General features: G+C 43.2%; 1 long non-coding RNA gene across 1 annotated transcript in view; it reads right to left on the bottom strand.

Annotated features, from left to right (window-relative positions):
• The window catches only part of LOC134355141 (uncharacterized), a 94,294-nt gene that overhangs the window by 70,967 nt on the left and 9,258 nt on the right, over window positions 1–14,069 (bottom strand). The gene's annotated exons all lie outside the window — the stretch shown is intronic.

Here is a 14,069-nt window from a genome sequence, read left to right as displayed (position 1 = left end):
CCCGAAAAGGCACCACTCATCAAGGCCACCCGCCCCTTTGAGCGACTGAGTGTTGACTTTAAGGGCCCCCTTCCCTCCATCGACCGCAATGTGTAGTTTCTTAACGTAATTGACGAGTACTCGCGGTTCCCCTTCGCCATCCCCTGCCCCGACACCACTACCACGTCAGTTATAAAAGCCCTGCGCAAGCTCTTCACTCTGCTCGGATACCCATGCTATATCCACAGTGACAGAGGGTCCTCGTTTATGAGTGACGAGCTGCGTCAATATCTACTGGCTAGGGGAATTGCAACCAGTAGGACCACGAGATATAATCCCCGGGGGAATGGACAGGTGGAGAAGGAGAATGGCACAGTGTGGAAAGCCACACTCTTAGCCCTCAGGTCAAAGGGACTGCTGGTCTCCCGCTGGCAGGAGGTCCTTCCCGAGGCACTCCACTCCATCCGCTCCCTGTTATGCACAGCCACCAATGCCACCCCTCATGAGCGGCTCTTTTCTTTTCCCAGAAAGTCGACCACTGGGACCACCTTACCATCTTGGCTGACGTCCCCAGGGCCAGTGCTGCTCCGGAAACATGCGAGGAGCAATAAATACTCCCCGATAGTCGAGAGGGTTCACTTACTTCATGCGAACCCCCAGTATGCCTGTGTGGTTTTACCTGATGGGCGGGAGGACACGGTCTCCATCCGCGATCTGGCACCCGCAGGAGCTCCGGACCCCTACCCTGAACACTCCGTGGTGACTATTAACCCCGTACCCACCAATGTATGTACCTACGAGACACCGTGCACCCCAAACCCTATACAGACACCACACGACACTCCCATACCGGGCGCGACGCACACGCACGAGGGATTACCGACGCCTAACGTGCTGGCACCTGAAGTCAGGCCGGAGCCAGCACAACCGCCATCGCCGGTGCAATCACCGCCGGTGCTATGTAGATCACAGCGACGGACTCGACCGCCTGATAGACTTAACCTGTAAATATACCTCTTGTAAATATTGTCAGTCACTTCACCCCGCGGGACTCTTTTTAAAAAAAGGAGGGGTGAATGTGGTAAACCATGTATATATGTTGTAACTCGGTTACCTGTCTGGACACACCCCTCTGCTGACTGACCCTGTGGCTCCTCCCACAGAGTCCTGTATAAAGGTGTTCGCCTTGCCCCTCCCCCTCAGTCCGGGGGCAGACACTCACTGTGGAGGTCGTATTGTACAGTGAATAAAAGCCTTTCAGTATTTTACCAAACCTCAGTCTTTCGGAGTAATTGAAGGTGCTTCAGTAACATGGCTGATCATCCAACTCAGAACCCCGCCCCAGCCTTCCCTCCATACCCCCTGATCCCTTTAGCCACAAGGACCATATCTAACTTCCTCTTAAATATAGCCAATGAACTGGCCTCAACTGTTTCCTGTGGCAGAGAATTCCACAGATTCACCACTCTCTGTGTGAAGAAGTTTTTCCTCATCTCGGTCCTAAAAGGCTTCCCCTTTATCCTCAAACTGTGACCCCTGGTTCTGGACTTCCCCAACATCAGGAACAATCTAGCCTGGCCAATCCCTTTAGGATTTTATACGTTTAAAAAGATCCCCCCTCAATCTTCTAAATTCCAATGAATATAAGCCTAGTCGATCCAGTCTTTCATCATATGAAAGTCCTGCCATCCCAGGAATCAATCTGGTGAACCTTCTTTGTACTTCCTCTATGGCAAAGATGTCTTTCCTCAGATTAGGGGACCAAAACTGCACACAGTACTCCAGGAGTGGTCTCACCAAGGCCTTGTACAACTGCAGTAGTACCTCCCTGCTCCTGTACTCGAATCCTCTTGCTATGAATGCCAACATACCATTCGCCTTTTTCACCGCCTGCTGTACCTTCATGCCCACTTTCAATGACTGGTGTATAATGACACCCAGGTCTCGTTGCACCTCCTCTTTTCCTAATAGGCAACCATTCAAATAATAATCTGTTTTCCTGTTTTTGCCACCAAAGTGGATAACCTCACATTTATCCACATTAAATTGCATCTGCCATGAATTTGCCCACTCACCTAACCTATCCAAGTCACCCTGCATCCTCTTAGTATCCTCCTCACAGCTAACACTGCCGCCCAGCTTCGTGTCATCCACAAACTTGGAGATGCTGCATTTAATTCCCTCATCTAAGTCATTAATATATATTGTACACAACTGGTCCCAGCACTGAGCCTTGCAGTACCCCACTAGTCACCGCCTGCCATTCTGAAAAGGTCCCGTTTATTCCCACTCTTTGCTTCCTGTCTGCCAACCAATTCTCTATCCACGTCAATACCTTACCCCCAATACCGTGTGCTTTAAGTTTGCACACTAATCTCCTGTGTGGGACCTTGTCAAAAGCCTTTTGAAAATCCAAATATACCACATCCACTGGTTCTCCCCTATCCACTCTACTAGTTACATCCTCAAAAAATTCTATGAGCTTCGTCAGACATGATTTTCCTTTCACAGATCCATGCTGACTTTGTCCAATGATTTCACAGCTTTCCAAATGTGCTGTTATCAACATCTTTGATAACTGACTCCAGCATTTTCCCCGCCACTGATGTTAGGCTAACCGGTCTATAATTCCCTGGTTTCTCTCTCTCTCCTTTTTTAAAAGGTGGGGTTACATTAGCCACCCTCCAATCCTCAGGAACTAGTCCAGAATCTAAAGAGTTTTGAAAAATTATCACTAATATACCCTAGGCTACTGTGGAAAGTGAGGGAAGAGATTGCTAAGCCTCTGGTGATGATCTTTGCATCATCAATAGGGACAGGAGAAGTACCAGAGGATTGGAGGGTTGCAAACGTTGTTCCCTTGTTCAAGAAAGGGAGCAGAGGTAACCCAGGAAATTATAGACCAGTGAGTCTTACTTCAGTGGTGGGCAAGTTATTGGAGAAGATCCTGAGAGGTAGGATTTATAAGCATTTGGAGAGACATAATATGATTAGAGATAGTCAGCATGGCTTTGTCAAGGACAGGTACTGCCTTACAAACCTGATTGAATTATTTGAGGATGTAACAAAACACATTGATGAAGGTACAGCAGTGGATGTAGTGTATATAGATTTCAGTAAGGCATCTGATAATGTTCCCCATGCAAGGATCATTCAGAAAGTAATGAGGCATGGGATCCAAGGAGACCTTGCTATGTGGATCTAGAATTGGATTGCCCACAGAAGGCAAAGGGTGGTTGTGGATGGAAGACGGTGACCAGTGATGTTCCACAGGAACTGTTCTGGGATTCCTCCTCTTTGTGATTTTTATAAATGACCTGGATCAGCAAGATCTTGGGGTCCATAGCCATAGGACAATCAAAGCTGCTGCGCAGGTTGACAGTGTTGTTAAGAATGCGTGTGGTGTGTTAGCCTTCATCAACCGTGGGATTGAGTTCAAGAGCTGTGAGGTAATGTTACTGCTATATAAGACCTTAGATAGACCCCACTTTGAGTACTGTGCTCAGTTCTGGTCACCTCATTTCAGGAAGTATGTGGATGCTACAGAAAGAATGCAGAGGAGATTTACAAGGATGTTGCCTGGATTGGAGAGCATGCCTTATGAGAATAGGTTGAGTGAACTTGGCCTTTTCTCCTTGGAGCAACGAAGGATGAGAGGTGATCTGACAGAGGTGTATAAAATGTTGAGAGGCATTGATTGTGTGGATAGCCAGAGGCATTTTGTCATGGCTGAAATGGCTAACATGAGGGGGCATAGCTTTGTGCTTGGAAGTAGGTACAAGGAGGATGTCAGAGGTAAGTTTTTCACACAGAGTGGTGGGTGCGTGGAATATACTGCCAGCAAAGGTGGTAGAAGCAGATGGAACAGGGTCTTTTAAGATACTCTTAAATTACACGGAGCTTAGAAAATTAGAGGCCTATGCGCTAGAGAAATTCTAGGCAGCTTCAGATGGTCGGCACAACATTGTGGGCTGAAAGGCCTGTAATATGCTGTATTTCTATGTTCTATGTTCTATGTTCTATGTAATCAGTTCTCCATTCAAATTTCAGTGACCTGCTTAAGAAAATAGAGATAATATTCTGACTCTCAAGAACCTATCAAGCTGTAGGCCTTTTTTACTGGTGAAAGATGGTCATCTTTAAAACAAGTGTATTTGAAGGATGTTTGACCAAAAGAACTATACAACTGGGGCACCATTACTTGAGAGGAATTCTTGTATCTTTGTTCCCAATCAGCAGATGTTTTTAACATGGCATAGGGAAGGGTAGTAAAACCCATATTCTCCATACATAATCAATCTCTATAGTTCATATTTATTGCACATAATTGATGATGGTAAAACATGGATATTGGTACACATCAATGTCTGATAAGTAAGAAGTGTAGCTCTCAAATGGATTCAAAAACTCAGTTGCCTGGCAACCAATGGTTACCAAGATGTATTGACCTTCAAAGCAGCTTCTCTCGATTGCAGTTAATTTTATGTTGACTTCAATAAAGCTGCATGCATTTTATTAGTTTTGCCATTTTTTTTACTGTTTCTGATTTTCAACAACAGTTTTTTTTGCCTTCTATTGCCCTCTTTGTTGTCAAGTCACCTAATACTGAAATACATTTCTAGAACTACGTGTAAAAATATTGCAACTATATAAGACCATAAGACATAGGAGCAGAATTAGGCCCATCGAGTCTTCTGCACCATTCAATCTTTTTTTCCCTCCTCATAATCTTTGATGTTGTGGCTAATCAAGACCCTATCAATCTCGGCCTTAAATACTAATGACCTGGCCTCCACAGCTGCCTGTAGTAACAAATTCCACCAATTCACCACCTTCTAGCTAAAGAAATTTCTCCGCATCTTTTTTTTAAATGGATGGCCCTCTATCCTGAGACTGTGCTCTTTTGTTCTGGACTCCCCACCATGGGAAACATCCTTTCCACATCTACTCTGTCTAGGCCTTTCAGCATTCAAAAGGTTTCAGTGGGATCCCCCTTATCTTTCTAAATTCCAGTGAGTACAGACCCGGAGCCATCAAACATTCCTCGTATGATAATCCTTTCATTCCTGGAATCATCTTTGTGAACCTCCTCTGAACCCTCTGCTATGCCAGTGTATCTTTTCTGAGATGAGGAGCCCAAAACTGTTCACAAACTCAAGGTGAAAACTCACTGGTGCCTTATAAAGCCTCAGCATCACATCCCTGCTCTTGTATTCTGGAGTTCTTGAAATAAATGCTAGTATTGCATTTGGCATTCTCACTACCGACTCACCCTGTAAGTTAACCTTTAGGGTGATCTACACAAGGACTCCCAAATCCCTTTGCATCTCAGATTTTTGGATTTTCTCCCCATTTAGAAAATAGTCTGCTTATTTACTGCTACTACCAAAGTGCATGACCATGCATTTTCCACCTTCTTGCCCATACTCCTAATCTGTCTTTCTGCAACTTATCTGTTTCCTCAACACTACCTGGCCCTCCACCAATCGTCGTATCATCTGCAAATTAGACAACAAAACCATCTAATCCATCATCTAAATCATTTATATACAGCCTAAAAAGAAGCGGTCCCGACACCAACCCTTGCAGAATAGCACTGGCAGCCAACCAGGAAAAAATCTCTTTATTCCCACTCACTGCCTCATACCATTCAGCCAATGTTCTCACCATTCCAATATCTTTCCTGTAATACCATGGGCTTTTAACTTGTTAAGCAGCCTCATGTGTGGAAACTTGTCAAAAGCCTTCTGAAAGTCCAAATATACAACATCCACTGCATCCCCTTTATCTACCCTATTTATAATCTCCTCAAATAATTGCCACAGATTTGACAGGCAAGATTTTCCCTGAAGGAAACTATGCTGACTTTGTCCTATCTTGTCCTGTGTCACCAAGTACTCCATAATCTCATCGGTAACAATTGACTCTAACATCTTCCCAACCACTGAGGTCGGGCTAACTGGTCTATAATTTACATTCTGCTGCCTTTCTCCATTCTTAAAGAGTGGAGTGACATTTGCGATTTCCCAGTCCTCTGGCACCATGCCTGAGTCCAGTGACTTTTGAAAGAGCAGAAACCTGATTGGATGACAACTAATTGATCAGGAGGGACAGACTAAAGGTGTATAAGTATCACCAAACAGGACATGCCAGGCATCACCCCTGGTGAAGATGGCAGAATTTATCCTCGAAACATCAGTTATAATCAATATCTGTACCTAGCAGGAAGCCCAAGAAGGATTTATTTAAGTAAGTTAATTACTTAATGAACCTGTAAGAAAGTGTGTAAAAATTTCTGATACATCAGATGAAGGCCATTTTTCTTTTATGCCTGTACCCCTTTTTTTAATGCACTGAACTCTGGGCATGTATGCCGCCAAGAGAATCAATTAGGATAAATTATAATCCATGAATGATGACAAGTAATTACAATAGATCTACAAAATATAGATAACATAAATTACAGGTTCTTATATGTAAAGAAAATATTGTGAGGAATTCCAAAGTGTGACTCTTTGGATCCTGAGATGTAAGTGGGGTTTTCAGGGTTTAGATGTGAAGTGTGGAACAAAGTATCTTTTTCACCAATACAGAGATGTTAGAGATACTCAGGTCTGACATTGAACATTTTATACCCTTCTTCAAACAATAGTCACATATCTTTCTCTTCAAGAAATTAGGTTCATATCCAGCCAGAACTAAAGATATAAAAAGTTGCCTGGTACGAGTTTTGCTCTGGTGTGAGTGTTTGGACAATTTCTAACAATCATGTGATTGATAAATACGCTACAAACTTCAATTAAGAAACAGATCCATGATGTCTCTTTCCACAAAACTCATAAGAGACCATCAGCAAGTTGTACTTCCATTCTGTGCCAGCTGGCTTATGAAACATGACTGATAATCTTTCCTTAATACCACTGGCTACTTTTCCAGTCGTGGGTCCATTTGTCCTGGTGCCAACTTCAAAGAACAAATAGATGGTTGGTTTCAGATATCTGGAGCGGTGATAGATATTACCCGGATACGTGCAGAGTGCAGGTATTACACCATGAGTAAGTAAGGACTAAAATCTATTTGAGTACTGCATTCTCATTAAAATATGATGTGTACACAATTACTGTGTGCAGAGATATTGACACAGCAAATTGTCAAAACTGAAGACTGTCTAATTATAATTCACATATATCTGCAGTCTCCATTGACTACATACATTGCTTTCCAAGTGATCCTTGCCGAACAAACACATACAATACAATATCATACTCACAAGCAGTTTCATTGGCTATTGACTGCAATTTGTTTCAAAATGTTTCCTTAGCCTATTTGCTTTTCAACCTGATAGTTGAAATTATTATGACAGAATACTTTGGATGATGGAAATTCTTTGCAGAAAGAATTATTTCTATCACTTCATATGTAATAGAAATTAAATCGTCTCAGAATTTTATCTTCATTTTATTAACTTTTCATATTCTTATTGCTAGTTGTGTCGTGGAACATTTTTGCCTATATTATAATTTCTTTTAGAATCTAATATTTTAAGATTAAGTTTAAAAAGCAATCGAGGCCTGTAGGGACTTGTCTGCTGAGTTAGAGATTACAGAATGAATTGGAGACAGTTCCTTGGGGACTTTACACACCAGTTTTAAAATGCGACAGGGACCTGTCAGAACTTTTCTGCCAAGTGGGAGATCATTTGGGTTATCAGTAACTCAGCAATGGCCAATAAAAAGAAGCGAGGTGTAAGCAGAGCAGCCATTGTGCAAGTGGGCCAGTGTTAGAGTGATTAGTCTTTGGCTCAACAAGCTTAAGCTTAAGGTAGAGGCTAGAACATAAGCCCGAGAAGGTAGAGTGAACTTGAGAAGGTAGAGCCATAGGTATAACAAGTGCAGGTAGGATGTTAAGTAAGGCTCCTCTCCCTGATGACTACATGTGTAGGAAGTGTACCCATCTACAACTTCTCACCAACAAGATCAAGGTACCAGAGCTAGATTTGGATGTAAAGCTCAGAGATGAGACTTGGGAAGGATGAAAACCTCAAAGATAAGACTTTTACTGAGGTGGTCACATCCAGAGTGCAGGCTTCAGACAGTAGATGGGTGACCATTTGGAGAAACAAGAACAGTAAACCCTGTGATCATTCCCCTCAGCAACAAGTATACCCCTTTGACAATAGACAATAGACAATAGACTATAGGTGCAGGAGTAGGCCATTCAGCCCTTCGAGCCAGCACCACCATTCACTGTGATCATGGCTGATCATCCACAATCAGTACCCTTTTCCTGCCTTCTCCCCATATCCCTTCACTCCGCTATCATTAAGAGCTCTATCTAACTCTTTTTTGAAAGAATCCAGAGAATTGGCCTCCACTGCCTTCTGAGGCAGAGCATTTCACAGAACCACAACCCTCTGTGTGAAAAAGTTTTTCCTTAACTCCGTTCTAAATTGTCTACTCCTTATTCTTAAACTGTGGCCTCTGGTTCTGGACTCCCCCGACATTGGGAACATGTTTCCTGCCTCTAGCTTGTCCAATCCCCTAATAATCTTATATGTTTCAATCAGATCCCCTGTCATCCTTCGAAATTCCAGTGTATACAACCCCAGTTGCTCCAATCTTTCAACATATGACAGTCCCGCCATCCTGGGAATTAACCTCGTGAACCTATGCTGCACTCCATCAATAGCTAGGATGTCCTTTCTCAAATTTGGAGACCAAAACTGTACACAATATTCCAGGTGTGGTCTCACCAGGGCCCTATACAACTGCAGAACCCCAGTTGCTCCTATACTCAATTCCCCTTGTTATGAAGGCCAGTATGCCCTTAGCTTTGTTCACTGCCTGCTGTACCTGCATGCTCACTTTCAGTGACTGATGAACAAGGACACCTAGATCTCGTTGTACTTTCCCTTTTCCTAACTTGACACCATTCAGATAGTAATCTGCCTTCCTGTTCTTGCCACCAAAGTGGATAATCTCACATTTATCCACATTAAACTGCATCTGCCATGCATCTGCCCACTCACCCAACCTGTCCAAGTCACCCTGCATTCTCATAACATCCTCCTCACATTTCACACTGCCACCCAGCTTTGAGTCATCTGCAAATTTGCTAATGTTACCTTTAATCACTTCATCTAAATCATTAATACATATTGCAAATAGCTGCGGTCCCAGCACCGAGCCTTGTGGTACCCCACTAGTCACTGCCTGCCATTCTGAAAAGGACCCATTAATCCCTATTCTTTGTTTCCTGTCTGCCAACCAATTTTCTATCCATGTCTGTACCCTACCCCCAGTACCATTTGCTCTAATTTTGCACACTAACCTCCTATATGGGACCTTATCAAAGGCTTTCTGAAAGTCCAGGTACACTACATCCACTGGCTTCCCCATGTCCTTTTTCATAGTCACATTCTCAAAAAATTCCAGAAGATTAGTCAAGTCTGATTTCCGCTTCTTAAATCCATGCTGACTCGGACCTATCCTGCCACTGCTATCCAAATATGCCGCTATTACATCTTTTATAATTGACTCCAGCATCTTCCCCACCACTGATGTCAGAATAACTGGTCTATAATTTGTACAATTTGTAGATGTCTGTGAGATGGCTTTTTCGAACAGCTTATTGATGAGCCCACTAGGGGATCGGCTGTACTGGATTGGGTAATGTGTAATGAACCGGAGGTGATTAGAGATATTGAGGTGAAGGAACCCTTTGGAGGCAGTGATCATAGCATGATTGAGTTCACTGTGAAATTTGAAAAAGAGAAGCCAAAATCTGATGTGTCGGTATTTCACTGGAGTAAAGGAAATTACAGTGGTATGTGAGAAGAACTGGCCAAAGTTGACTGGAAAGGGACACTGGCGGGAAGGACGGCAGAGCAGCAGTGGCTGGAGTTTATGCAAGAAGTGAGGAAGGTGCAAGACAGGTATATTCCAAAAAAGAAGAAATTTTCGAATGGAAAAAGGATGCAACCGTGGCTGACAATAGAAGTCAAAGCCAAAGTTAAAGCAAAGGAGAAGGCATACAAGGAAGCAAAATTTAGTGGGAAGACAGAGGATTGTGAAGTTTTTAAAAGCTTGCAAAAGGAAACTAAGAAGGTCATTAAAAGGGAAAAGATTAACTATGAAAGGAAGATAGCAGATAATATCAAAGAGGATACTAAAAGCTTTTTTCAAGTATATAAAGAGTAAAAGACAGGTGAGAGTAGATGTAGGACCGATAGAAAATGATGCTGGAGAAATTTTAATGGGAGATAAGGAGATGGCAGAGGAACTGAATGAGTAGTTTGCGTCAGTCTTCACTGAGGAAGACATCAGCAGTATACCGAATACTCAAGGGTGGCAGGGAAGAGAAGTGTGCGCAATCACAATTGTGACAGAGAAAGTACTCAGGAAGATGAATAGTCTAAAGGTAGATAAATCTCCCGGACCAGATGGAATGCACCCTCGAGTTCTGAAGGAATTAGCTGTGGAGATTGCAGAGGCATTAGCGATGATCTTTCAAAAGTTGATAGATTCTGGCATGGTTCCAGAGGACTGGAAGATTGCAAATGTCACTCCGCTATTTAAGAAGGGGGCAAGGAAGCAAAAAGGAAATTATAGACCTGTTAGTTTGACATCAGTGGTTGGGAAGTTGTTAGAGTCGATTGTCAAGGATGAGGTTACAGAGTACCTGGAGGCATATGACAAGATAGGCAGAATTCAGCATGGATTCCTTAAAGGAAAATCCTGCCTGACAAACCTATTACAATTTTTTGAGGAAATTACAAGTAGGCTAGACAAGGGAGATGCAGTGGATGTTGTATATTTGGATTTTCAGAAGGCCTTTGACAAGGTGCCACACATAAGGCTACTTAACAAGATAAGAGCCCATGGAATTACGGGAAAGTTACATACGTGGATAGAGCGTTGGCTGATTGGCAGGAAACAGAGAGTGGGAATAAAGAGATCCTATTCTGGTTGGCTGCCGGTTACCAGTGGTGTTCCACAGGGGTCCGTGTTGGGGCTGCTTCTTTTTACATTGTACATCAATGATTTGGATTATGGAATAGATGGCTTTGTGGCTAAGTTTGCTGATGATACGAAGATAGGTGGAGGGGCCGGTAGTGCTGAGGAAACAGAGAGTCTGCAGAGAGACTTGGATAAATTGGGAGAATGGACAAGTAAGTGGCAAATGAAATATAATGGAGGAAAGTGTATGGTTATGCACTTTGGCAGAAGAAATAAACGGGCAGACTATTATTTAAATGGGGAGAGAATTCAAAGTTCTGAGATGCAACGGGACTTAGGAATCCTCGTACAGGATTCCCTTAAAGTTAACCTCCAGGTTGAGTCAGTAGTGAAGAAGGCGAATGCAATGTTGGCATTCATTTCTAGAGGAATAGAGTATAGGAGCAGGGATGTGATGTTGAGGCTCTATAAGGCGCTGGTGAGACCTCACTTGGAGTACTGCGGGCAGTTTTGGTCTCCTTATTTAAGAAAGGATGTGCTGACATTGGAGAGGGTACAGAGAAGATTCACTAGAATGATTCTGGGAATGAGAGGGTTAACATACGAGGAACGTTTGTCCGCTCTTGGGCTGTATTCCTTGGAGTTTAGAAGAATGAGGGGAGACCTCATAGAAACATTTTGAATGTTGAAAGGCATGGACAGAGTGGATGTGGCAAAGTTGTTTCCCAGGATGGAGTAGTCTAGTACGAGAGGGCATGACTTAAGGATTGAAGGGCACCCATTCAGAACAGAGATGTGAAGAAATTTTTTTAGCCAGAGGGTGGTGAATCTATGGAATTTGTTGCCACAGGCGGCAGTGGAGGCCAAGTCATTGGGTGTATTTAGGGCAGAGATTGATAGGTATCTGAGTAGCTAGAGCATCAAGGGTTATGGTGAGAAGGCAGGGGAGTGGGACTAAATGGGAGATTGGATCAGCTCATGATAAAATGGCAGAGCAGACTCGATGGGCCGAATGGCTGACTTCTGCTCCTTTGTCTTATGGTCTTATGGTCTTATAATTGCCTGTTTTCTCTCTCCCTCCTTTCTTAAAAAGTGGGATAACATTAGCTACCCTCCAATCCGCAGGATCTGATCCTGAATCTATAGAATATTGGAAAATGATTACCAATGCATCCACGATTTCTAAAGCCACCTCCTTAAGTACCCTGGGATACAGACCATCAGACCCTGGGGATTTATCAACCTTCAGTCCCATCAGTTTACCCAACACCATTTTGTACCTGATGTGAATGTCCTTCAGTTCCTCTGTTACCCTAGGTCCTCTGGCCACTATTACATCTGGGAGATTGTTTGTGTCTTCCCTAGTGAAGACAGTTCCAAAGTACCTGTTCAGCTCGTCTGCCATTTCCTTGTTCCCCATAATAATTTCACCCGTTTCTGTCTTCAAGGGCCCAACTTAGCTCTTAACTAATTTTTTCCTCTTCACATACCTAAAGAAGCTTTTACTATCCTCCTTTATATTCTTGGCTAGCTTACCTTCGTACCTCATCTCACCCCCCCGCCCCCCGTATTGCCTTTTTAGTTATCTTCTGTTGCTCCTTAAAGTCTCCCAATCCTCTGGCTTCCCACTCATCCTTGCTATGTTATACCTCCTCTCTTTTTTTTTCTTATACTGTCCTTGACTTCCCTTGTCATCCATGGTCGCCCCTTACTCCCCTTAGAACCTTTCTTCTTCTTTGGAATGAACTGATCCTGCACCTTCTGTATTATTCCCAGAAATACCTGCCATTGTTATTCCACTGTCATTCCTGCTAGGGTATCTTTCCAGTCAACTTTTGCCACTCCCCCTCAGGTGTCCATAGTCCCCTTTGTTCAACTGTAATACTGACACTGGTGGGGTGAGCGACCTATCAGTGCCCAGCAGCAGTACTCAGGTCAGTGACACGGAGGCCAGCTCTTGAGGATCAGCAGAGAAGGGTCAAGTCAAGTAGATTAAAAGTGATAGGAGACACAATAAGGGACAGACAGGAGCGTCTGTGGCTGCGCTGCAAAAAAGATTACAGAATGCTGTGTAACCTCCATCAAGGATGTCCCAGAGCAGCTGTGCAATACTCTCAAGAAGGAGGGTGAGGAGCTAGGAGTATTGGTGCACATTGGCAACAATGATATAAGTATCATATTAGATGTTGTAAAACAATGAATATATGTCAGGTCAAAAGACCACTTAACTTTTCTGAACTCATAGCACGTGGGGACTGTATGTCTGCTAGTGAGTAATGCTTGTTGGTTAATAAACACTGTTAACGTCTGTACGTTTGTTGATGGGAGCTGGATTCTTTCTTCATCTCAAGATTAGGGTTATGGGGAACATACCTTTGCTCATTGCGGCCATAAATTTCTACTTTAACTTCATCTGTCCACAGGACTTGTTTCCAAAATGCATCAGGCTTGTTTAGATGTTCCTTTGCAAACATCTGACGCTGAATTTTGGCCGCAATGAGCAAAGGTATGTTTGGAGAAAAAAGAGTGCAGAATTTCATGAAAAGAACACCTCTCCAACTGTTAAGCATGGGGATGGATTGATCATGTCTTGGGCTTGTGTTGCAGCCAGTGGCACAGAGAACATTTCACTGGTAGAGGAAAGAATGAATTCAATTAAATACCAGCAAATTCTGGAAGCAAACATCACACCGTCTGTAAAAAAGCTGACAATGAAAAGAGGATGGCTTCTACAACAGGATAATGATCCTAAACACACCTCAGGATCCACAATGGACGACCTCAAGAGGCGCAAGCTGAAGGTTTGCCATGGCCCTCACAGTCCCTGACCTAAACATCATCGAGAATCTGTGGATAGACCTCAAAAGAGCAGTGCGTGCAAGATGGCCCAAGAATTTCACAGAACTAGAAGCCTTTTGCAAGGAAGAATGGATGAAAATCCCCCAAACAAGAATTGAAAGACTCTTAGCTGGCTACAAAAAGTGTTTATAAGCTGTGATACTTGCCAAAGGGGGTGTTACTAAGTACTGACCATGCAGGGTGCCCAAACGTTTGCTTCGGGCCCTTTTCCTTTTTGTTATTTTGAAACTGTAAAAGATGGAAATAAAAAAGTCATCTTGCTTAAAATATTAA

Source organism: Mobula hypostoma, chromosome 12, assembly GCF_963921235.1.
Source record: "Mobula hypostoma chromosome 12, sMobHyp1.1, whole genome shotgun sequence".
Classification (NCBI taxonomy): Eukaryota; Metazoa; Chordata; class Chondrichthyes; order Myliobatiformes; family Myliobatidae; genus Mobula; species Mobula hypostoma.
This window is presented reverse-complemented; position numbering and strand designations above follow the sequence as displayed.